Source organism: Tenrec ecaudatus, unplaced genomic scaffold (genome assembly GCF_050624435.1).
Source record: "Tenrec ecaudatus isolate mTenEca1 unplaced genomic scaffold, mTenEca1.hap1 Scaffold_424, whole genome shotgun sequence".
Classification (NCBI taxonomy): Eukaryota; Metazoa; Chordata; class Mammalia; order Afrosoricida; family Tenrecidae; genus Tenrec; species Tenrec ecaudatus.
In genome coordinates, this window is record NW_027459324.1 from 171336 (window position 1) to 196247 (window position 24912).

Consider the following 24912-nt stretch of genomic DNA (forward strand, 5'->3'; position numbering starts at 1 on the left):
TTCATGTTATTATCATCCATATTATCCCTATTATAATAAACAAAGTAGTTATTGTAGTAATTGTTTCATTCTTTTTCTTATATTTCCCCTCCTGACATTCATGTACCTGATACCAATATATTGCATAATATGTAGTCTGAATACTATACTTTCTAATTAATCAATCACATCATAACCAATCCAGAATGTGAAAATTTACACTTTCAAGCAAATACTGTTTATAGACACACATCAAAACTGAATCTCATTCTGGGTAACTAGGTAATTATAATATTATTGTAATTTGCAGTTACTGTCACTAGATAGTGGAACTAGCTAATATACTGATTTTTAATAAAGTCTAGAGCTCCCCACTCGGAAAACCAAGCATTCCCCAGGGTGGCTGATTGCAAAAGCTCTCAGGGCACCTTAGCAGAAAAACCCATCAGCTTTGACAGGGTTGGGAGATACATTTTCCCTCCACTCTACTTGTGGTAAAAATTTCCCCGTGCAACATATGCTTATAAAAGTTGGCTGTGTCTTATAAGCTGCCAAAGCTTATAAATGAGAAAATACGGTGATGTGTTCAACAGATATGTAGTCTTCCCCCAACTGTAGCACAAGCTCTTTTTAAGTCAAACGTTGTTACTATGAATCATAATTCTGTTTTCATCACTCGATAGAAATGTAATTGAAAAATAACACACTGGGATTATTTTAGGACCAGAAATTAGCATAAACTGTGAAAAGAAAATGGGTAACAGAAATGATATTGTCATTTTTTGACTTTGGACATTCATCAACACTTAAAGTCAGAGCTGTGTTATACCCATAGAATTAATTCACATACGAGGCAGAATTTTAACTGATTAAGTTTTGCTATTTTTTGAGAAAAAATAAACAAACATAAGACATGTTTATTTGACAATGAAGAAAGAACATGAAAACAAAAAAGAGAAATATTTTAAAATCCTACAGAACACTTATATTTCACTACATTGATCCCCCACTGCTCTGTCAGGCCCTGGCTCATGTATGGCTGTGGGGCTTGACGAAGTCACCAGGATTTTAAATCCCAGAAAGGTGACTGACGGTAGACAGGCTGTAGTGGAGCTTCCAGCCTAAGAGAAGCTAAGAAGAAGGAAGAGGCATTTCACTACTGAAAAATTAACCACTAAAAATCTTATGAAGAGCAGGGGACATCATTTTACATACTAGAATCAGAAAAAAAAAACCAAAACAAAAGTATTGCTGCTATGGTTCCAGTTCAGACACGAATGAGTTCCTTCCAAACAAACTGGTTTATACCTGGCTCAGCCATCAGCGACTGACTGCCAACAAGGTAGTTCAGTGATACTCTCGTGTCAGTCCATTGGAACACTTCCAACAAGGTCTACTCAAGTAGTCGCTTCCAAGGACAAGTTAAAGGAAAGGCAGAAAGGTCAGTTCAGAAGATTTTGATCACTTGGGGGCATGGGCAGACTTCAAAGGACAAATCTTTTTTTCATTTTATTGTCTTTTTTAAAATTTAATCATTTGATTGGGGACTCATACAATTCTTATCACAATCCAGACATACATCCATTGTGTCAAGAACATATATACATTTGTTGCCATCATCATTCTCCAAACACTTGCCTTCTACTTGAGCCCTTAATGTCTGCTGCTCATTTTCCCCCTTCCTCCCCACTACCCCTTAACTCACGAACCCTTCATAATTCATAAATTATTATTATTTTGTCATCTATTACACTGTCTGATGTTTTGCCCTACCTTCTTCTCTGCTGTCCCTCTCCCAGGGAGGAGGCTATACGTAGATTCTTGTAATCAGCTCCCCCTTTCTACCACATAGCGTCTGGGGTCTTAAAGGCTTGAAGATAAACAAGCGGCCATCTAGCTGAGAAGCATCAAAGCCCACAGGGAAGAAGCACACTAGCCTGTGTGACCATGAGGTGTACAAGGGACCAGTTATTAGACATCAAAGAACTAAAAATCACATCAGTGGGTGCCCACCTTCCTGATACAATCACTGAAGACAAACGTGTGCATAAGAAAATGTGGTGAAGAAAGCTGATGGTGCCAGGCTATCAAAAGATGTAATGCCTGGGGTCTTAAAGGCTCAAAGATAAACAAGTGCCCATCTAGAAGCAACAAAGCCCACATGGAAGAAACACACCAGCCTGTGTGACCACAAGCTGTCGAAGGGATCGGGTATCAAGCATCAAGGAACAAAAACTCATACCATTGAAAATGTGGGTGAGTGCAGAGTGGAGACTCAAAGCCCATTGGCAGCCAACCAGACACCCCCTTACTGAAGGGTTGTGGGGAAGAGATGACCAGTCAGTGTGTAGGGTAGCAAAGATGAACATACAACTTTCCTCTAGTTCTTAAATGCTTCCTCCCCCCCACTATCATGATCCCAATTGTACCTTACAAATGTGGCTAGACCAGAGGATGTACATAGGTACAGATAGGAGTTGGAAACACAGGGAACCCAGGACAGATGACCCCTTCATGACCAGTGGTGAGAGTGGCGATGCCTGGAGGGTGCAAAGGACTAATCTTGATAGATTTTCTATAAGGGCATAGCACAATCATTCGGTGAGGAAAGGTCCAGTAAAATTGTGTCAAGGAATTTTCCCATCACAACAGTGCACCTGCTCATTCTTTGTGGGAAGCAAATTATCCTACAAGAACTTAATAGGAAACCTTATCCCATCTGCCCTACAGCCCTGATATCACCCCTTCAGTCATTGTGATATTGACAAAATTCAAAGAATATTTAGACAGAATATTGTTGTAGGCTCCCGAGGATGCCCAAAGTTTTGATTTAGTCTAAATCAAAGAGCACATTCTTCAGGAAGGATTACAGAGATGGAAACCACCTTCAGAAGTCTATAGACCTAGCTAGAGAACAATAGCTTCATATTTTGAAATTTTTGTTTAGTAAAGATTTCTGTGATGTTTTTGGCAATATTTTTTAACTTAACTTTTGGTGCCGAAGGTGGGCCCCTCAGGTTAGAAGGTATTCCAGATAAGGCTGGAGAAGCCATCTCCTCAGAGCAGAGGTGAACGCCGTAGTGGACGGCGGCTTTTGAGACCTTCATCTGCGGGTGTGACATGACGCAAGATGAGAAGAGACACTGGCAAACATCCATTGCTATTCAGAAGTTGGAATGTATAAAGTACAAATCTAGGAAAATTGGAAGTCATCAAAAATGAAATGGAAGGCATACAAAGCCACATCCTACACTTTTGTGAGGCGAAATGCACTGATCCTAGCCGCTTTGAATCCAGTCATTGGTTTAGTATTGCTGCAATGTCACAGTGTCAGGCATTCATCATTAGAAACGAACATTTCAACATCGATACCGCAGTACATCAGGTTTATTAACAATCTGCAGATAACACAGCCTTGGTGGCTGAAAGAGAAGATGGGAAGCTCTTGTTAATGAAGACGAGTGACTGCCGCCTTCTGTATGGACTGCAACTCAGTGTGAAGACTGAGATCCTCATCACATCATGATAAATGGAGCAAATATTGACATTTCCCAGGACTGTATCTTGCTTGCACCCATAATCAATGCTCATTACAGCACTAGTCAAGAACTCAAACAAGGCATTCTATTGGACACTCTGCTGCACAGGGTTCTTTGAAATGAGGACCATGGATGCTATATCGAGGACTCACGTGTGCTCGGCCTAAATCAGGGTCTTCGCTAAAGAGTGATGTATTTGAATTATGGTGCTGGGGATGAATAGTGCAAGTACCACGGCCTAACGGAAGAACAAACAAACCTGTCTTGGACAGAAGTACAACCAGAATGCTCCTTAGAAGCAAAGATGGCAAGACATTGTCTCACATACTTTGGATATGTTCTCAGGAGAGACCAGTTCCTGAAAAAGCACACTGTGCTTGGTCAAGTAGACAGGCAGCAAAAAAAGAGTAACTTTCCAGAAGACAGCTTGCCACAATGGCTGCGACAGAGGACTCCAACGTAACATTTGTGGAAGTGTTGCAGGACAAGACAGTGTTTCACTCTGGGGCTGCTAACCCCAAGGTCAGCAGAGTGAAACCACCAGCACTCCTGAGGGGAAAGATGGCGCCTGAACTTCCTGGGGGCAGTTCTTGTTCTCTGGAGTTTCTGGGAGTCGGCATGGATTCAGGGGCTGTGAGATTTCCTTCTCTGAGTTGGAGCTGACTTCACAGCACTGGTGGCAACAGTAATTGAAGTACAAGATGAGCAGAGGTAGGATAATGACCAGACGTCTTCAAGGAAGACCAACTAATATGACTATTATTCAAATGTACACTTTGGCCACTAATGCCAAAGATGAGGGACTTAAAGAGTTTGACCGTGTTCTGCATTCTCAATTTGATGAGATGTGCTATCAAGATGTATTGTCAATTACTAGTGGTTAGAAATTTGGATAAAAAGATGATTTTGAGTTTGGAAAAGATGGCTGTGGTGATGGAAACAATGTTGGAGATCATATGATAGAATTTTGTAATACCAGTGATACATTTTGAGTCAAATGGGGTCAAACCTGTCCTCCTGCATCAGCGTCTATAATACTCTATGCACGGACATTGCCAGTGGATAAGACAGCCCAGAGGGATACTGCGTGGTTTAAAACCGGAACAGATGTGGTTGGGGTTTTGTTATTTCCGTATACTTTTTCAAACTCTATGCTCAACATACAATTTTTGAAAATTGAACTATATGGATGAGAACCTGAAATCAAAATCGCCAGTTCCAACTCTTTGCTACATAAATCCGAACAAAACACTGCCTGGTCTTGCACCATGCTCATAATTGTTCTTACACTTGAACCTGCTGTTGCAGCCACTGTGTTGATCCATCTTGAGCAAGGCCTTCTTTTTCACTGGCCCTCTACTTTAGGAGACGGGCTGTTCTCTGGGAACTGGTCTCTCCTGACAACTTGTCTAACGTACTTGAGACAAAGTTTAATCATCCTTGCCTCTAAGGAGAGTTCTGGCTCTACTTCTTCCATGATAAATCTCTTTGTTCTTTTGCCACTTTCAATCTTTGCCAGCATCATAATTCATATCCAATGTTTATTCTTTGGTCTTCCTTATTGAACACCAAACTTTCACTATTATATGAGATGACTGAAAATATGACGAGTCAGGCGCACCTTAGTCCACAAAGTAACACCCTTGCTTTGCAACACTTTAAAGAGGTTTTGTGCAGCAGATTGACCTAATGCACGTGTCCTTTGATTTCTTAATTGCTGTTTCCATGAGCATTGTTTGCAGATTCAAGCAAGATAAAATTCTAGACAACCTTTTCTTTATTTATCATGATGCTACCTATTGGTCCCATCATGAGGAGTTTGGTCTTCTTCACATTGAATTGTAATCCCTACTGAAGGCTGACTTGATCTTCATCAGCAAGTGCTCCTCACTTTCAGCAAGCAAAGTGGTGTCATCTGTACATCACAGATTGTTAATAAGCCACCGCCTTCTTCCTGTAATCCAGCTCCTCTGATGATTTGCTTAGCATACAAATTGAGTAAATATGGCTGGTGGACACAACCCCAATGCACATCTATCCTCACTTTTAGTTATGCGGTATTCTCTTGATCTGTTTGTAAAAGAGCTCCTTGATCCAGGTACAAGTTCCACAGGCGCATGACAAAGTGCTCTGGAATTCCTATTCTTTTTAAGTCTATCCTTAGTTTGTTGAGATCTAAATAGTTGAACGCCTTTCCATAGTCAATAAAACGCAAGTAAACATCTTTTTGGAAATCTCTCATTTCATCCAAGATTCATCTGATATCAGCAATGATATTACTCGTTACATGCTCTCTTCCAAGTTGGACCTGAAGCTCCCTGTTGATATTCTGCTGCAACTGTTGTTGGACGATATTCAGCAAAATTTTACTTGTATGTTATATCAATGATCTGGTTCTATAATATGAGCATGTCGCCTTTCTTTGGAATGGGTACAAATATGGATCTCTTCCAGTCAGTTGACCAAGTAGCTGTTTACTAAATTTCCTGGCATAGACCAGTGAGTGCTTCTATGCTTCGTGAGCTTGTTGAAACATTTTAATTGCTATTCTATTGACTATCCTGGAGCCTTGTTTTTGGTTAAGGCTCTCAGTGTAGCTTGAACTTCTTTCTCTAGTAACTTTGATTCTTGTTTATATGCTACCTCTTGAAATGGTTGCGTGTCAACTAGTTCTTTTTGGTACAGCGACTGTATCACTCAATATTTTGGCCATAGAATCTTTTAGAATTTCATCTTGAGGCTTGATTTTTTTTCTTGAGTTCTTTCCATTTAAGATATGCTGAATGTGTTATTCATTTTGTATATTTCATTATAATATTTTACTTTGTCTTCTCAATCTGCCATTTGAAATGTTCTGTTTAACTCTTTGACTTTCTAAGCCCCGCCCCCATTTGCTTTAGCTACTCTAGGATTAAGAGCAAATTTCAGAGTCTCTTCTGACATTCACTTTGATCTTTTCTTCTTTCCTATGCTTTTAATGATCTTTTGCTTTCTTCATGAATGATGTTGTTTTCTTTTATTTTTTTGAAGTTGACAAAGATGTTTTTACTTGACTCCACAATCAACACCCATGGAAGCAGTAGTCAAGAAGTCAACTACAATATTGCTTTGCGCAAATCTGCTGCAGAAGTCCTCTTTACATGTTAAACGAGATAAGTAAATCACCTTGAGGACTAAAGTGCTCCTGACTCACAAAGTCATTATATTTTCATTGATTTATACCCAGCTGAAAATCAGGCAATGAAGAAAACTCAGAGCAGAATTCCTGGCTTTGAATTATAGTGTTGGTGAAGCATATTGAGCGTAATATGCAGTCCTATAAGAACCCTCGGATCTCTTTTGGAGGAAGTCCAGTCAGAATACTCCTTGGATGTGCGAGTGACAAGGCTTCACCTCCCATACTTTGGTTATATCATCAGGGGTGAGCAGTCTTTGGAAACGAACACCATGCTTGGTAAAGAATAGTGCAATGAAAGAGCACAAACCCTCCAGGAGATAGATAGGCACGATGATGAATGATGTTCTTGATGTTGTCTCAGCAACTCAGGTCTCATCGTTCATGTTGTGTTCAATGTATCAAATCTGTCCTTGCGATATTCTCAGGTGGGATCTACTCAAGTCCTATTTTGGCTCTGGTGGACTTGTTTAATTTCTGCTTCACAGTCAAATTACATATAAACAAATGATGTCCTGTTTTACAGTCATTCCCTGGTCTGGCTTACCTGCTAATATTGAGCTTCCTCCTTGTTTCTTCTTACAGATGGAATCAATTTTGTTTCCTACATATTCCATATGGAGAAGTCTATGTGGACAGTCACTTTTTATATTGAACAATGGTATTTGCTTTGAAAAAAATATATTTGCATTGGTCTTGCAAAAGTCTCTAATGCAATCTCTAGCATCATTTCTATACTGTTCCTTCTTCTCGGCTTCTAACTTTTGTGATCCAATTTCCAATAATAATCAATGCATCTTGATTGCATAATTAACCAAGTTCAGAATGAAGAGTTGGTAGAAATCTTTAATTTCTGCATCAGTAGCATTAGTGATTGGTGTATAAATTTGAATAATAATTATCATAAATATTTGTGTATAAGTGGAGTTTTTCGGCACATTTTAATGCCATTTTTGTGGTAAAATTAGGTGCCTCGGCTGATATTCGGGTCAGCTTATACTGAAGTATATATAGTATATTGACTTATTAACTTGCATTTGGATAGATATTATGCTATCACAAACAGCAGTGAAATGTCCTTTTTGACAATAAATCAGACACCATTCCTCTTGAATCTATCATTCCCAGCATCATAATTCATAAGATTTTTTCATTCAAAATGGCTAATACCAGTCCATTTCAGCTCACTAAAGCCTAGACCATCAATCTTTATGTGTTTCCTTTCATTTTTCACAACTTCTGAATTTCCTAGCGTCGTAGTCTATGCATTCCAAGTTCTGATGATGACCAATGGCATTTGCGGTGCTTCCTTCTCATTTTGGGTCAGAGCCCATCAGCAAGTCCAAGTCCCAAAGGCTTTGCTCCTGTAAGCCTTTTCTCCATCCGTGTCATGATGACCCACCCTGCTTTGAGAAGCCAGGGCCTCATGACCCTGCATTGGCACCACACCGAGGCTGCATCACTGGGATGACTCATAGAAGTGATTGTGAATGCAGCCTGACCCTGGCAGTGTTTCCGTCTTCTGTCCATAATGTTTCCATGCGCTGGAACCAATGTGATGTCCCCTAGCACTAATCTGAGTCTTTGATATTCCAGAGAGTTGTGACTCTTTTCAGCATTTATTCACTTCCTTCTTTTCCTTCTTATGTAAATGACGCGGCTATTTCAGCCTACTGGCCTAGAAGAAGTTGTGGAGGTGGTGCACACCATGGGATGGGTACCATCTTTTCCTTACCCAAAAACACCTCTCCCTATTCCTTTTGAGGACCTTCCAGCTGATGACAGTCTGCTGCTGCTGTACAACACTTCGGAAAGCCCCCAACGGGAGTTAGACGTGGCCCGGGAGATCTCTTCTCCCCTTCACTCTTTTGGTCTCATCAAACCAGACCCATGCTTTTCTGTTCGCTTTGTTTTTATGTCTAGACAATGCAAACAGTACCTCCAGGAACCCAGTTTATTATGATTGGAATGTTGTCACCACTAAGAACGTAAGGCTTTGGGGTTACTTTTGAATATTCTGAATAGAATATTTTTAACTTTTTTATTAAAAATTACTGTGAATTAGGTGAAGGTTTACAGAGATGGTCATAGTTTTACATACAATGAGTCATACACCTTATGATTAAAATAATCCACTCCAATCCCCTCAGTATTTCATCATGTATCCCATATCCCCTGTTCAGACTCAGAGCTGAAGCTTTCGTGGGGATCCCACCTGATCTTTCCAAGAGGTTAACCTGTTTGTTTGTTTTTGAGTTGTGATACCATTTTATTTAGAAACATACCGACACCATTAAATCCATACAAAATGATTCTGGTATTTCATTTTTTTCTTTAAAATTGCATGAGTTACACAGCTCTGGATAATGGAAATATTAACACTCTGAATGTAAATTAAATACAAAACAACTGGACTCCTTTCGCACCCCCACTGCTCATCTTCTGTGGCATTTTTCGTTGCCTTTTGTAGATCTTTTTCTTCCTGGTTTTCAATCCCACCCGGGGCTCTGATTTCACCCACTCAATTTTGATGGACTTTTCCTCGGCTGGGGGTTGAGCACATCTGCAGGGGACCATGGGCAGCTCAGTCGTGGGCTCTTTCTTTCTCCGTTTCTGCACCTCCTCCCTTGCTGTCGTGCTTTGTATTTTGCAGCTGTGATGGATTTCTTGATACGGCTGCGTGTTTGGTGACTGAATAGGGTTTTCCTATGAAGTTGGTGCTCTGAGCCTTCCCTGGAAAATCTGGATAAAGTTTAAGACAAAACGTTCCCTATCTCTACCAGAGCAGCATCTTCCTCTATAATCTGGAAATTCTGCACCCATAACCGATTATCCACAATGCTGAAAGCAAACACATGATTCATAAAGGGCTGACAAGGAGGTCAGCTGGGGCGACAGTGGGGCATCCAGAAGATCTGAATTTAGCAGTCTTTTAACAAAGTATCCTGTGGGATTCATCCAATACAGGGTCAAGACACAAAAGGGGCCGAGAAACCTGCAAACAGCTTCCAGTCAACTTGAGTTCAGCTAGGGTATGATTATTCTGAACAAGGAATTTAGCAGATGGTCCGTGAGGTGAATTTGAAAGCCACATATAAAGATGCTGCTTTTTCTTGGCCTCAAAATAGATGCACTTATTAGTTTTTCATTTAGTAGGCCTCATTAATCACGAATAACTTATCTTTATGATCTATTTTAGTATCTGCTTTTGAACGAGGCATCACCATTCTTAAATCTTGCATTAAGCATCTTGTTCTGAAATTTACTCCTCTGGAAGAATAGATGAGAACTTGATCCTTATTCTTCCACTTGCCCTTGCTGACAGGGCCTGGGATATGGTCTATGTATTCCTCTTGTGCCTCCTTTGCAGTGTCATGCTGCTTAGCCGGTGATGGGACATCTTTTTGGTTCCATTTTCATGTCTTGGCTTGGATGACCAGGTTTCCATGCCATCTAATATGATCTTTTTAATGCTTTTGAATTATGTTCCACATTTTCCACTCGTCATGTTCATGACATCCTACTGTGATGCTGCTCAGAGCAGTTGATAGTGGTCAACAAACATGCACCATCTACGTGTTTTGGTCTTAGAATGTTTACATGATCCATTAGTCCATCAGATGAATTATTTCTGTGTTTTTATTTTTATCACTCTTTTTTTGTTTTGAATTTGGTTCAATGTAAACACATTGTTCACAATTAAGATGCTGGAATCGTTCTGAATTAGGAGGCACCACTTCTATTAAAGAGTTCAAGGGCGGTGGACAATTGGAGTACAACTAGAGAGTCAAAGTGAGGGCAGATGGTTATGATCTTGTTTTAATCCCTAACCTAACCCTAACCCTAACCCTCACCCTCATCCTAGCCCTAACACAACTCTAATTGGCTATGATCTTATAACCAGAGGTTGGAATTGGATTTGTGTGTTGTAACAAAGATTGGTTTTGTGTATGTGTATGTATGTATGTAATAATTTTCAGTTATACCGAGCTAGACTCTAAGACAGAATTTTGAATATTATAATATTCCGTTATAATAAAGAGAACCACCATTATTTTCTAATGAAATAAAAATAATTTCTGAGTTGCTCATCTGCTACCTGAGAGAAATTCTGGGAAGGAGGTATTAAGAACCATAGTCCTATCATCTTCCTTACCAGAACACTAACTTCCAAGGGGAAGGCCTAGCTCAAGTTCAAGGTGGAACACCTATATCAAAGTCTTTTTTTTCTTATTTCTAAGACATACTTTATCAGCATATATCTAGGTTCCCCCCTTATTTTCTTGATTCTATTACCAAAATAATACCTTCAGTCAATCTTCTTTCCCGCTGTCTCATATAAATCTGTTTTCTTCCACAGAGTCTCTTTTAATAACACCTATCATTCTATAATTTATACATTTTGCTTGTGTACTTTGCTTATTATCTGTCTCCCTCATGAAACTGCAAGCTTGATTAAAGCAGGGAGTTTCATCTGTTGTGTTTACTACCGTTTCTCCATGGTTTTGAACAATGATGGCACACGGTAGATGCCTACTAAATATTTGTTGAAAACATCCCTTAATGAACCATGATGTCTGATGTTCAACTTAAAGCTGCTTTCTGTTCTTTTGAAACCTTCAATAACTTTTTTTTGCACACACAGCTTGAGGAATGAAGGCAGAAACGCAGGATAAAACTACAGGGTGAGCGTTATCTAGAAGGAATGTAGGCAACCTCAATCTAGTTCTTAGGAGGTAAGGCAACTGGGGTTTGGAATTTCCTGAGCACCTGGCTTGGGATTCAAATAATTTTATTTGAGTATTAATTTTAATTATTGAGTATTAATTTTAATAAAATTCAAATAATTTTATTTGAGTATTAAAAATATATTTGAGTATTAAAATATATTCCAATTGGGTAGGGCAGTGGAGTGCGTATGTAGCACAATGATATTGCAAGAAAGTCTTGGGTAAAGAGAAAAAAATATTTTTAAAATATTCAATAAAAAGCAAAACTGTTAATAAGTTAAGTGAAATTCACAGGAAAAAAGGAAGCAAAATGAGTTTCGTTTAAGGGAAGAGACATATTATATCACTACTTGTGTCATTCTCAATATTACTGTGTGATAGTTTCTCAAAACTGGGGTGATTGGCATGATTGAAATAACTCACCTGAGTCTGAATCGAGGCTTCATTGATTACTATTTAGCTACCTATTTACTTTTTGACTACTATCTACTTTGTTTTCTATTTTGCCTTCAGAAGTGTACTGCCTGCTGTTTGGAGCCTTCTGACATTCCTGGAACATTTAGAACCTGAATAGCCAACAATGGAGGAGTCAAGGATGCTATTTGCAACAAAATGTGTGTTTGCCAGAGTGGTCTTGCAGGAGTATTTGAGCAGCATGCCTCAGCACGGTTATCCAGGGAGATGTTTCAGAGGATCACTTTCTAGGTTGGAGGGTGGATTAGCTAACCTTGCACTGTTCAATTTGCTGTTTTCCTATACATAATCCCTAATCCTGCCATCGCGCTCACCTTCTTCTTACCCCACTTTTCTATATAACTGTTCATCTCTCTCTCAGAATGTCAGAACATTGAGTTTCTTTTCCTGGGCTCTCTATTTCCCTTTTGACCTCTTAGTTTTACTCTGAATAGAGGATTGGAATTTTATTCTATGGCTCTTCCTTGATGATGTTCTGTGTGCACTTCACTGATATATGAGAAACACAAAACTTCAGCATAAAATTTCCTAGTTTGTGAGTCAACAGTGAAGGATAGGTACATAATGCAGCAACTTTTAGATACATAAAAACACTATTATTATTTCATACTGCTTGGTAACGTTATTCTCTTGTATACATTTTCAAAATTTAACTTTTGAGATGTGTTTTCTTCCCCAGTCAATGCAATACCTTTTCTGTTTTGTCACCTAATTTTTCAATCACTGACTTCCAGCTGATAATAGAAGAGAATGAATAATACTCCAGGTGTGTGCTAGATTCTGTGTTTGTATTGCAATAGTAGAAACTACTTGTACATAACGATAGTAGACCATTTCTCTAAACTGAGGGTTATTTAAGTTATTTGTATTTGTGATGTGACACATCTGCAGTATACCTCTGTAACAAGGAAATACTGAATTTATTGTAAAATTTCTTGATGAGGTATAGTATAATTCAATTTTGGTGTAAGTGCATACAATAGTTTATTCCTGTAAGTGATACAGAGAAAATATCTAAATATTGAGTAAATCCTTGTAATTTTTATGTTCACCGCTTTGTCAAAAAGATGTTATCTTCCCAGCAGCATCATGTTATCAAAGATGCAAACTTTAAATCAACAGTTGTTACACCTCCAGCAAGTCATGAATGTTTTCTGATTTATAGCAATCATTCTTTTTATATCTTTTCTCAGTCAAGCTGGGGCATTACAGTTATTTTCATGTAAAAGATCAAAACACTGTGGCTTACTGGTTCAAATAATCCACACCCAGTACTTTTAAAATTAATTGGCTATTGAAATAAATGTGACTTGAGGGCTCTTTTGATTAATAACATAAATATTGTTAACAAATACAAGGTAGAGACATTTACATAAGAATAAAATAGAAGATAACATAGACATAATGAAAAGAATCCTTTTTATGATTTATATTATAATGATATGCCAATAAAATATGACCATAAAAGCTGAAGAAATTTGTGGTATTTCAGGAGAGAAATATTACAGTTTTGTTTTTTGTTGGTTTTACATTCTCTTTTTTAAAAATCCACTTTGCCTAAATCAAACAAAGAAGGTTACCTTTTGGTGAATTTGCATAAATAATACTTTGAAGTTACAAACTACAGTACGCTAAAACTGACCTTATAGATCATAAAATTGTTTGCCCAAATTAATAATAATTAATCTGTTTCGATTTATAGTAAATTACAAGTGTAAATTACATACTGTATGAAAATATTTTCTATACAGCAGCTAACAGTTCTGGAAAGAACTTTTTGGAGCTAAATACTATTGCGTACTGATGATTCTGACTTACAGAGTCATGTGAGAGTAAAACTGTGCCACCCTCCTGGGCTGTAACCTTTATGGGAACAGAACAGCTGGTCTTTTCTTCTACGGAGCCTCTGGTGGGCTGAACCACCGAGCTTTCAGTTAGCAGCAGAGATCAGACTACTTTACCATGATAGCATCGGGGTTCCTAAGCACTATTATTGGTTCTATGTCATTGATGAGAAAAGTGAAATCCAGTGTCTGGGCCAGGGTCCAAGTCCTAGGTTGTTAAAACCTAGGTTTTTAAATCCAGAATTAAAAAACAGGATTTTGACTCATCTGAAGGAATAATTGAACAAACATAACCCTTAAACATTTTATTATACTGGCTTTGACTACAGTGTCTTAGAAAAAACTGGGAGAGTCTGATTGAAATGAAAAGAAAAGAGCTTTTATTGAGAGAGGCGTCAATTTACAGAGGATTCTTAACTGAGACAAGGGGGAGACAATTCACAGTGTTTATATATGGAGTTTTAATAAAAATTCAACAATTGGTAGATATTTAAGTAATAGTTACAAAATTGGGTGATAGTGTATCTGATTGGAAGATTATACACAGTTTCTAAAGTGTTTTTTTTTTTGTTGTTGCTGTTTTTTTCTTTTTACAAAGTGATCATTGCATTGGGTACATTTGGCCTTCAATCATGAGAACTTCCCCTGCCTGCATGGCTGCAGGGTGGACATACATAATTCTAAAGTTTCTTTTGGGTAAGCATCTTTTCTGAGAAGTGTTTTGGACATTGCTTCCTAAGCGGCAAACAAAACTTTTCAGTAAGTAATGGAGAATTAAGATCTGAAGTTGCTTACTGAGTGATTTTCTCAAGATAGAATAGAAATTACAGGAATGAAACACTTCCTTCCTGGTGCAGAGGTTATATTTGATTTGAAACAGAATTGTTAGCCTTGACCTTACCAGAGTCACCCTCCTACATTAAGAACCCTAAATTAATTAGAGTTGCTCTCCTCCAGCAGGGAAGCACGTTTGCCAAACCCACACCAAGAACCGACCGGCCGAAGAAGCCAATGTAGAAATGGCCATGTTTTTTACCAGGGAGACCTAAAAATGTGGTTTAATTATACTCAAGAAGAAGAAGCAAAAATTACAGGTAGAGGGATAACAGTTCTAGTTATTTTCCAAACTAATTTTAGCTTGCTTGTGGAGTCCTATGCACATTGCAATTGTGCTTAACATTCTCTCCAAGGCCACTTATTGTCAACAATCAAGAATCACACTTTGGACACATTTCTCGGGCTCGAATAAGACAACTTCATAACGTGGTTACGTTCTTGATAGAAGTGCTTTCTCAACACATTGATTGGTTTATTTTATTTATCAAACACACTAGTAACGTAGTAACTGTGTGCTAGCTACTGTTGTAGGAACTTTGACATATTCGATTTTTGAGATAAATTCTATTATTGTCTCATTTTATGATTAAGATGACTGAAGCATAGCTTAAATAACTTGCTCCCATAAAACGTAACCGGTGAATGGTAGAGATTGGACAGAAAACGGGTTGCATTCACAATCTGTACTCTTAACCACACTACATTAGGATTCTCTGTATCACCCCACTATTGCTACATTGTTGCATTTGGCAAACCACCTCCAAACGTCACGATTCAGCACAAGGATGCTCTCTTCTTGTTTACAGATCTTCCGTTTCAGTCAGGTTTACATGACTTCAGACGGGCGCAGCTGATGGCTCTGCTTTCAGTTCTAATCCAGGCTCCTCACCAGACTCTCAGCTAGGGCCCAGTCTATTCCATATGTGTGTGCAGAGAGGTTCACGCCCACGAGGAGCAGAAACAAGGGCAAGCTCTTCTCAGGTAGATCACCAGAGGACCAAGCTAAACTTAATAAGTACATTAACTCGCCTTTAGAGTGAGGCATGTATTAGCTAACACGACTTTACGCTAGTGAATTAGAGACATTCTCACTCTACATTTGTTTAATACAAGAAGAGCTTGTTGCTCCGCAGCACGCCATATGAGCAGACTTCCTCAAGCGTATTTGTGGATTCAGCTAGGCCTCCATGTATCCTGGCTATTCCTTCCTCTAGCAATCAGACATTGTTCCGTCATAAGGGAAGGTACAGAAAGAATGGGATTTGGCCCTGACGGTAGCATCCTTTAATTCTCTGTATTACATTGGCTAGAACTCAGACACATCGTTCCTAACTCTGAGGGAGAAAGGAAAATGAACTAGAGTTTGTGCTCCAAGAGGGTATTGGGTTTAGTTAGCATCTAGCCAATTTTGAACATGCAAAACGAATCACGTGATTATACAACAATGAGCAGATATCTGTCTACACTTGTTCTTCATGCTATAGCAGCATTAAGTGCATTAGAGAGGTACCTTAAATCCCTTACTAAAATGAAGACAGAATATTAGCATAAAATCAAATCTTTAGGATAATAAATTCAACAAACTACTAGGGGTTTTTTGTTGGTAGTTGGGTGGGCAGGGTGGTCTTATAAAAGTAAGAAGTCACCAGCCACCTCTTTGAATCCCTAGTTCACACTATCATGTAAAAATGAACTTGGAGTATGAAAATCCATAGTTTGCACCAGAGTGAAACAGTTAAAAATGTGTAAATGTGAGTTTTTGAAGTCTCAAAGCAGTTTGTGTCTTCTGAGAAAAATATTTTGAGAAGACATTGTTTTTTCCTAGAGCCATAAGAAACAGACATTGATCTTTGGTTTTTATGAAAGTACACTGCCTTTCTGCAGACTCTCAACTACATCACATCTTCCAAAATTAATCTTCCACCATTTTTTTTGTCAATCGTGACCAGTTAACACTCCATATCATTATTTAACCTCATGGTTTTTCTTTTCCTTTTTTGTATTCAGAAAAATAAAATTATTCATACGAGACAGATGGAAGATTAAGGATTAAATCTATGCTTCTCTACTGCCAAATTGAACCCCATTTTGAGTCAGAGCACCAGCTACACAGTGAACACAAGTATTCAATGAAGGAAGTTATTCACGATATGACTGGCCCATTACTAATGCAATTACTATAGCACTTGTTGCAATGACTACGAGTTCAATTACGTTACAGCAAAATGACTCCGAAACACAAAATGGATATTTCTGGTCTCGTTAGTTGCAGGAGGTTGGAGCACCTAAATCACATCATGTAGCTGTCACTTTTCAATAATTATTTATGTCAGAGGTATTATCGACTGATAAATCCAGTTATTCCTTGCTCCCCTGAAAACACTTAGCATATTGCTTTTTTGTCTCTCATTTTTGACAAGTACTTTTTGTGTCAAAAACAGATTATGTCACAGTATAAATCACTGCTTCAACCTCTGCATGCATTATTTTCTTAATGGAGATAAAATCTGTTATATTCTTTTAAAGTTAAAAAAACCATAAAACACAACAATTTTTAAAAAGAAATGTCTGTTACTTCACATCCTAAACATTTAGCTTGATATATATAATTTGCTTTACCTACTGGTTATGCCACAAATATAATTGAACTTTGGATGAGGTCTTTTTGTGTCTGTGAGAATAACAAGGACAACACTAATAAGAATCCCTGCTTTAATCGATTTTGTTATTTTCATGGGAATGCCCGTATTTTGTTCCTACCAAAAGAAATCTTGCAATGTTAAAAAAACCCAATTTACGTGTTTTTCTTTCTTTTTGGGTGTTTATTAGGTTTAGGTAGCCCTGCAAAGTAGTCTTGTATTTTTCTTTCTATTTTAAGTAACGTGTTGGTTCCTAGGAAGAACTAGTCTCCAGAGTTGAAACAGCTGGGGCTTCAATATCCATATTTTTAAGCTGAAATAGCACCGTAAGAGCATTGCGGCTAGAAAAGAAGGAAATAAATCAGCCTGTGAGATGTTATCATTCACTTTACATCGTGCAAAACAAATACAGCTGCCATATTCTAACATCCACCATAGATAGATTGAAAATGTATATCATTATTTAACATGGTGCAATGAGGGAGAGGGCGAGAGCATCTATGGCTTTGAAAGTACAGTATTTTGGTAATATGTCTTATTAAAGCAAAGTAAATTGGCTACTGGATGGTAAAATTGCAAAGAGGTTATCAAAGTGTTGAATTGTAGAGACTCAAAATTATATGAATTTAGGAGTGGAGAAGATTTCGCTGTTTATTAATCTCTGAAATAGGTTGTAACACCATGTAACATTTTAAAAAATATGAAGAGGTATCACTAGGCTTCTATTGATTTTTCTTCTTAATACCTCTGGGGAAAATGACTGTTTCCTTTGGAGAAATGCTCTCTCCTCGTTCCCTTTCATCTGTATGTTCAGGGTCTTTGCTATTGGGGAGTGCCGCTGGCATTTCTGACGTCAGTGGCTACTGTCAGAAGAGTAGCTCACCCCGTGAACTAAGCCTAGTGATTCACCTTTTCTATGAACAATGCACGTGATTCAAGCCTGGACCATTTCCCCCCTGTTATTTACCTGTAATCTCTAAGAACATCTTGTGTCATGAGCTACTTCTCCTATTTTTTTCCTATTAAAATTTTCATAGTTTTATAGTTTCTATTTACTTCTCCGCTACATTTTGAGTTGTTTTTTTGCACTGTGTATGAGGTTTAGGGCAAGATTCTTCTTTTTTGTTGATGTTACTATTTTCTTCTAATTCAATGGCCCATTATCCTAGTACTGTTTTTATACATTTTCATTTCAATCCATTATTTAACTATTAAATATTTTCCAACATCTGTCAAAATCAATTAGTCATTTTTATAGCATTCTGTTTCTGGGTTCTTTATTGATCTTGATATCTTTCTCTGTGTCTGCAACATGTCATCTTAATTACACTGGCTATGTAGGAAGTCTTACAATTAAGTGAAATAATTCCTCCTGCTTTATTCTCATTTGTCACACTTGCTTTGACTCTTCAGGATCCTTCCCCTTTCCAAACATATATTATAATGAGCTTACTCATATCCAGAAAACAGTCTTCTGGAATTTTGATTGGTATTGTTTTAATTCTATAGGTCAATTTTTGGAGAATTGACATGATTATTGGTTGAAACTTTTGATATTAAAACATTAGATGTCTCTTCATTGATTTATTGAATTAGTATTATATAATTCTGAGAATACAGACTCTATACATGGTTTATTATCGTAATTATTATTTCCTATTTTGTTGTTTTAGATATTTTACATGAACTAATTTTGATATTTTTTATTCCAATTCATTATTACTAGTTCATAAAAATACATTCTTTTAATTGATCATGTGGCCTGTAACTTTGCTAAACACCAGTTCTAACAGGTCCTTTGTAGATTCTTTGAGATATTTTTACATTAAAAATATTTCACCTCTGAAAAGGGTTGGTTTTATGCCTCCTGCTGTGTTTTTATGTTTTTTAAAAAAAATTTCTCCTTCCTTTCTTTGCCATATTTTCTGTCTAGGGCTGATTAAAGTAGAAATTCTTATCCTTTCCCCAACTTTTGGGATGAAGCATTTAGGTTTGCATCATTAAATACAATGTTAGCTACAGATTTTTGTATATAACTCTTATCAGGCTAAGGGAATTGTTATATGTTCCTATTTTATTAAGAATTTTTATCTAGAATGCCTGTTGAATTTTAAAAAATGCTGCTCTGCACTAATTGATCGAATCATCTGCTGTTTTCTTTAAGGCTGCTAATCAGATGTATTCTATTGATTGATTTCTGAATGTTGAACTGCATTTGCATTCTCTGATGCACTCCACCTGACTTTCCTATTCGTCAGTTTATATATTGCTGAAATTGGTATATGGATATTTCTGAGAGTGTTTGTATTTATGTTCATGAGGTCTGTTTATCTGTTTCAGTTCTCTTGAACTCTTTGCTCGTTTGCTAGCAGGGGAATGTTGGCATCATAAGATGAACAGAGAAGTGTTCCCATTGCCCCTATAATTTGGAAAGTTGTGTAGAACTGGTGATAGTCTTCATTAAAAGGTTGATATATTTCACTGATATATACCAGTGAAATGGGGTTCTGGAGACATTTTTGGTTTTACTAATTTATTTTAATTCTCTCTAAGCACAAGATTTTTCTCATTTTTGGATTAATATTAAAATGACCACAAATATATTTTCTAGCTCCAGTCTCATAGATTCTGATTCAATAGGTAAAAGTAAAAACCATAACCCTGTATTTTTAGTAATCATTGGTTTCAGTATTCTAGAATCCTTACTATAGATTAATATGTCTGACTATGTGCACATGAACTCACATGTTGCCATTTTCTTCAAATGCTTCAATTTCTCTCTTTACTCTAGGTTTTTGCCCCAAGATTCTACTGACACAGGCCTTTCAGAAGGTGACCAATGATTTTCACATAACTGTAACAGGCAATTCCAAATCCTGTGCTATTTGGCACAGTTTAATCTATAGTGAAATTCTTCCAATGTGGAATTCTTCGTTTGGATTCCAGGACACCAGTTGCTTTTGTTTCTTCCCTATGGTCTCACTGGCTGATCCCTGTCATTGTCCTTGATTTTTGCTCCTAATCACTTAGACCTCATTCCTCGTGTTCTGTTTGTATCTGCAACCTTCTCTGGAGGCTCTCCATATGTCCTATCCATGCTAATGATTCTCACATGTGTATCTTCATCCCAGATGCCTCCTCTGAATTCAGGACTTACATATCTAACTTTTCAACAGTTCCACTTAGAAATCTCATAGGTATTTAAATGTAATATGTCCAAAATAAAATTCCTAAAATTATCTCCCAATCTACTCTTTCTGTAGCCTTTCTCATCATAGTAAATGACAACTCCATACTTCAAATTGCATAGATTAAATTTTTTATATTTTCCTTTTAAAAAAAGAAGCTTGGGAGCTCTTACAGATATTGGAACAATCCATATTTCAATTAAAATAAGCATAATTGTACAAATGCTACCACGATCAGTTTCAATATATTTTCTTTCTTCTTAAACTCTTTGATATCAGCTTCCCTTTATTCCCCCTTCCCCACCCTACCCCCAGAGACCCTGTTTTATTACATATTATTATTTGCTGTATCTTACACCATCCAGTGAATCCATTGACCAGCAATTCTGTTATTCCTTCTCCTCAAGTGGGGTTATACAGTCATCATTACTATCAGATCCCAATTATCCCTCCCACCCCCCTCGCCAGTCTTCCAGACACTCAGGGAATCTTTACTCTCATTACTGTTACAGAAGGGTTATCTACTTAGCTTTCATGCATGGAGCGCTCTTAATTGTACAGATGAACATATGCAGGCCTACAAGTTTAATGAGGCAAATCAAAGACCATAATAGTAAGGGGAAGAAATGTTACAGAATTAGAGGATAGTTATGTGTTTCATCAGTGTTATCCTGCTCCCTAGATTTAACATTCCTACCGTGTGGCCCTTCTATGAAGTACTATCTAATTATCTTAGAGGTGGGTTTTGGGTCTCAACTTTGTCCATGCTCTTCCCTTCAATTTGATAGCTTGCTTTTGAACATCTGATACCCATTCCCATTGACACCTCATGATCACACAGGCTGGTGTGCTTCTTCCATGTGGACTTTGTTACTTCTCAGATAGATAGCCACTTGTTTATCTTCAAGCCTTTAAGGTCCCAGGCACTATATCTTTTGATAGCCGGGCACCATCAGCTTTCTTCACTACATTTGCTTATGCACCTGCTTTGTCTTCAGCGATCGTGTTGGGAAGGTGAGTATCACACATTGTCACATTATTAGAATAAATCATTCTCATACTGAGGTAAGGTTTAAGTAGAGGCCCAAAGTTCATCTGCTTATTTATTGAGTTGACACATGTATACATACATAGACAGATACAGTTATTTTTATATCTTTATATATTTACATTATATATGTATATTTATACCTTTATCTATAATTGTTACTTTCTTCTTCTTTCCCCTGTTCTGTCTGCTGTATTTCTCACCTTGCATCATTCAAATACTATCCTTAACCCAAGTCCATCACCCCATCATTTATACTCTATTTCAAGCCATCATCAAGTATTGTTTATATTATTGTAACAATGTGTATAATAAACACAAATAACCCTCTTGAGAAGTAAGGTTATTTCCTTCCTCTGTTCACAGTCCTTCAGTGGTGAAACTCATCACTCAGGGTGAAAGGGATAAGACGGTCCCTGCTACTTCATTAACCTCATTGCTTCCTACTCCTGCTCGCTCTCATTTCGCTGCCGTCATGTGAACTTACACATGCCAACGAAGCTCCCGAAGAGTCTTTACTCTTCCTAGTCCACTACCTATCATGTGCTTTTTCTGGAGAGATATAAGGTTTGCTTGCTCACTTTTTTTGTATCGCTACTTAAATGTATGTGAGACCATGTGCCCACTCCCATGATATCCAGTCTTCCTTAGCTGGTTTTATTGTGGTCTTTCCATTGTCCTTATCACAAACACATACATGTGCATATATGTACATGTATATAAATATGTATGCATATACATATGTGTATTCTGTCTTCCTCCTCCCTTTCCTGCCCCTCCTAGAATACAAACTCCATCTGAGCTTGGCAGTTTTCTCTATCATTCATTGCTCTGTCTCAAGTATCTGGAGCAGGAATCAGCAACCTTTTGAGATGGAGAAGCCACTCCTGTTCCTCACAGCAATTTACAAATTATTCAAGAGCCATAAGTATATTTTCACAAACAAATGAAACTAGTACTATCTGAATAGTATCCATTAAAGGAAATGATGTTCGTTTCATTTTCATTTTCAATTTTACTTCAGATCCCTGGGTGCCTTCTGAAGGAACTGCATATGGCATATCAGCTGACCCGGATCTAGAACAGTGTCTGCACAGGAAACTCATTTCACATCCAAACTAAGTCATTCCTTCCTCTTTTATTAAAGTTTTATCGGGCTTTACTCTCACATTTTACCTCTTGATATCTTTAGATTCTGATGCTTTTACTGTAGACTTCAAAGGATTTTATATTAAAAGAGGATAAAGAAGTAATAACTACAGAGTAGTTTCTCTCACAGTTTATTTTCTTTCTAGGGATTGCAAATATTAGCACACACAATTACGAACCTTTCAGGAAATTTATTAATGATGAGAACAGGTTGGTTAATCCATAATTGATATTCTCTGTTGCCCCTTTGTTGGTGTCATGAGCTACGTAAATGATGAATGCAGCTTCTCTGCGACCGATACTTCTTTTCTGGAGAGACAATGGAGGTGGTTTAACTCCGTTTACTCACTTTGATCCTGGGAGATTTGGGCCTGGTAAGACAAAATCTTGGACAAGAACAAGTGACTTTTCCACAGGGGCTATACCATTTTTGCATTCCCCTCAGTAATAGAGGAAGGTTCTGATTTCTCCACATGCTTATTAAGCCCTTACGTTCAGTTATGAGGCTCTATTTATCATTTGATGTTACTACATTTATTATCCTTTTTTGGCCCATTGATGCACACATGTTCAAGTCTATGATGTTACTAACTCCGTTCGTAGCAACTTCCTCATGGAATACCACTGTCAATTATGTCCTCTTGCTATACCATGATCTCGAAACTGCAGTAACCATAAACTTGGAGGTCAATGAAGCTACTCTATAGGTTTGATATTAGAATGGGAAATTTTACAGAAATGTATTTTAGATTCTATTGTAAATAATATATTTAACAATACATTTGAAAATTCAGCTCTTAGCCGTCACTTAACATACCTTAACATACTCTTCTTTTGGCTATTAATTTCCCTTCATTAATGATAGAAGTAAGCATTCCTGGTTAAATGCTCAACGACTAAATGAAAGATTGGCTGTTTGAACCCACAAGTTACTCCACAGAGGAAAGATGTGGCCGGCTTCTTCCATAAATATTACACCCTGCCAAATATGGGGCTGCTCTATGACCAACTGACTCGCCTACAGAAGTCATTTTGTTTTCTTAAAATAGATGAAAATAACTATTTTCTATAAATATATACACGAATTGCTAAAAAGGCATCACCATCTCATTAAGAAATCAATTTCGCAATTAAATATTACTTTATGTTTCTAATTATAATGATTTCGATATGTTTTTGATGGATTAGATACTAAAAGTAATTTTGTTGCTGTAAGGTGTTGTTGAATCAGTTCTAACTCCTAACGACTGTGTACAACGGAAGGTAGCACCACTGGCCCTGCACCGATTCAAAAGGAAACTCACTGTACTTGATGGGTCCATAATTATTTGCAAAGTAAAAATAAACGTTACATACATATTTTACTGATGAAAATGTGATAGGGGGTCAATAAAAGACTTCCAAGAACAATATTCAAGATAGTGTTCTGAGAACTAAGAGGTTATATGATTTACATAGGAGCCTTGGTGGCATAGTGGTTGGGCTGCTAACCAGAAGGGCACGGTTGGAAATCACCAGCCACTCTGCCAGAGGCCTCGGGGCCTTCCTATGCCCATCAGAAGTGACAAAACGGAAAATCCCAAGTCATCTCTACCTAGTCCTTCTGCATCAACTCAATGGCAGGTTTGGTTTCTGATGATTTCGATGTTGCACGAGCTAATAGTCCGGGCCTGGCTCTGGAATATGTTAGCGCTTAGTGGTGATCGTGAGTGTGCCGAGAGGGATTCGCTTTATGTTTCATTTTCAAATTATATTATTAGCAGTTTTTCCATATCTACTATAGATCCCCCGGCACATTCATTAGCCCTGTTGCTTTCAGTGGAGCCAATCTTTTACAATGTAGAGCATTTCTTTTCCTTTTCTGAGTATCCTAATTGCCATGTGGGACAAGCCTAAATCGTGAGCGATAACATTCACTCATTTTCCACTTTACTCTTGTTCATAACCTTGCTTCACTTCTGAATCAATATTTCTGCCTTTCCTTTGTATGTAGCTGCTAACAGTGTCAGCGATTCTGCCTTCCTCGGGAGCCATGAAGCACATCATGGAAATATTTTCTAAGGAAAATTGCAGAGAGATAATGCTAAAACTCTTGAGAGTTGTGCTCTTACATGATATTGCATGTTGCTGCCTATGAGTTGAAACATATTTGTTACTTTGTACATTTAAAAATAGAACAAACCGTACCATTAATATAAATGGTTATTATGCCTAGCCAGGCATACATATTTTAGTTTTATATTTTGACCGGGCAGTGCGATCCCTTGTACCCAAGAGGAATTAGATTCCCCTTGTCTTACCTGTGGGAAG

General features: G+C 37.6%; 1 pseudogene; it reads right to left on the bottom strand.

Annotated features, from left to right (window-relative positions):
* Positions 1-9087: 9087 nt before the first annotated feature.
* Positions 9088-10097, bottom strand: LOC142436582 (ribosome biogenesis protein BRX1 homolog pseudogene; annotated as a pseudogene).
* Between the last annotated feature and the right edge of the window lie 14815 nt (positions 10098-24912).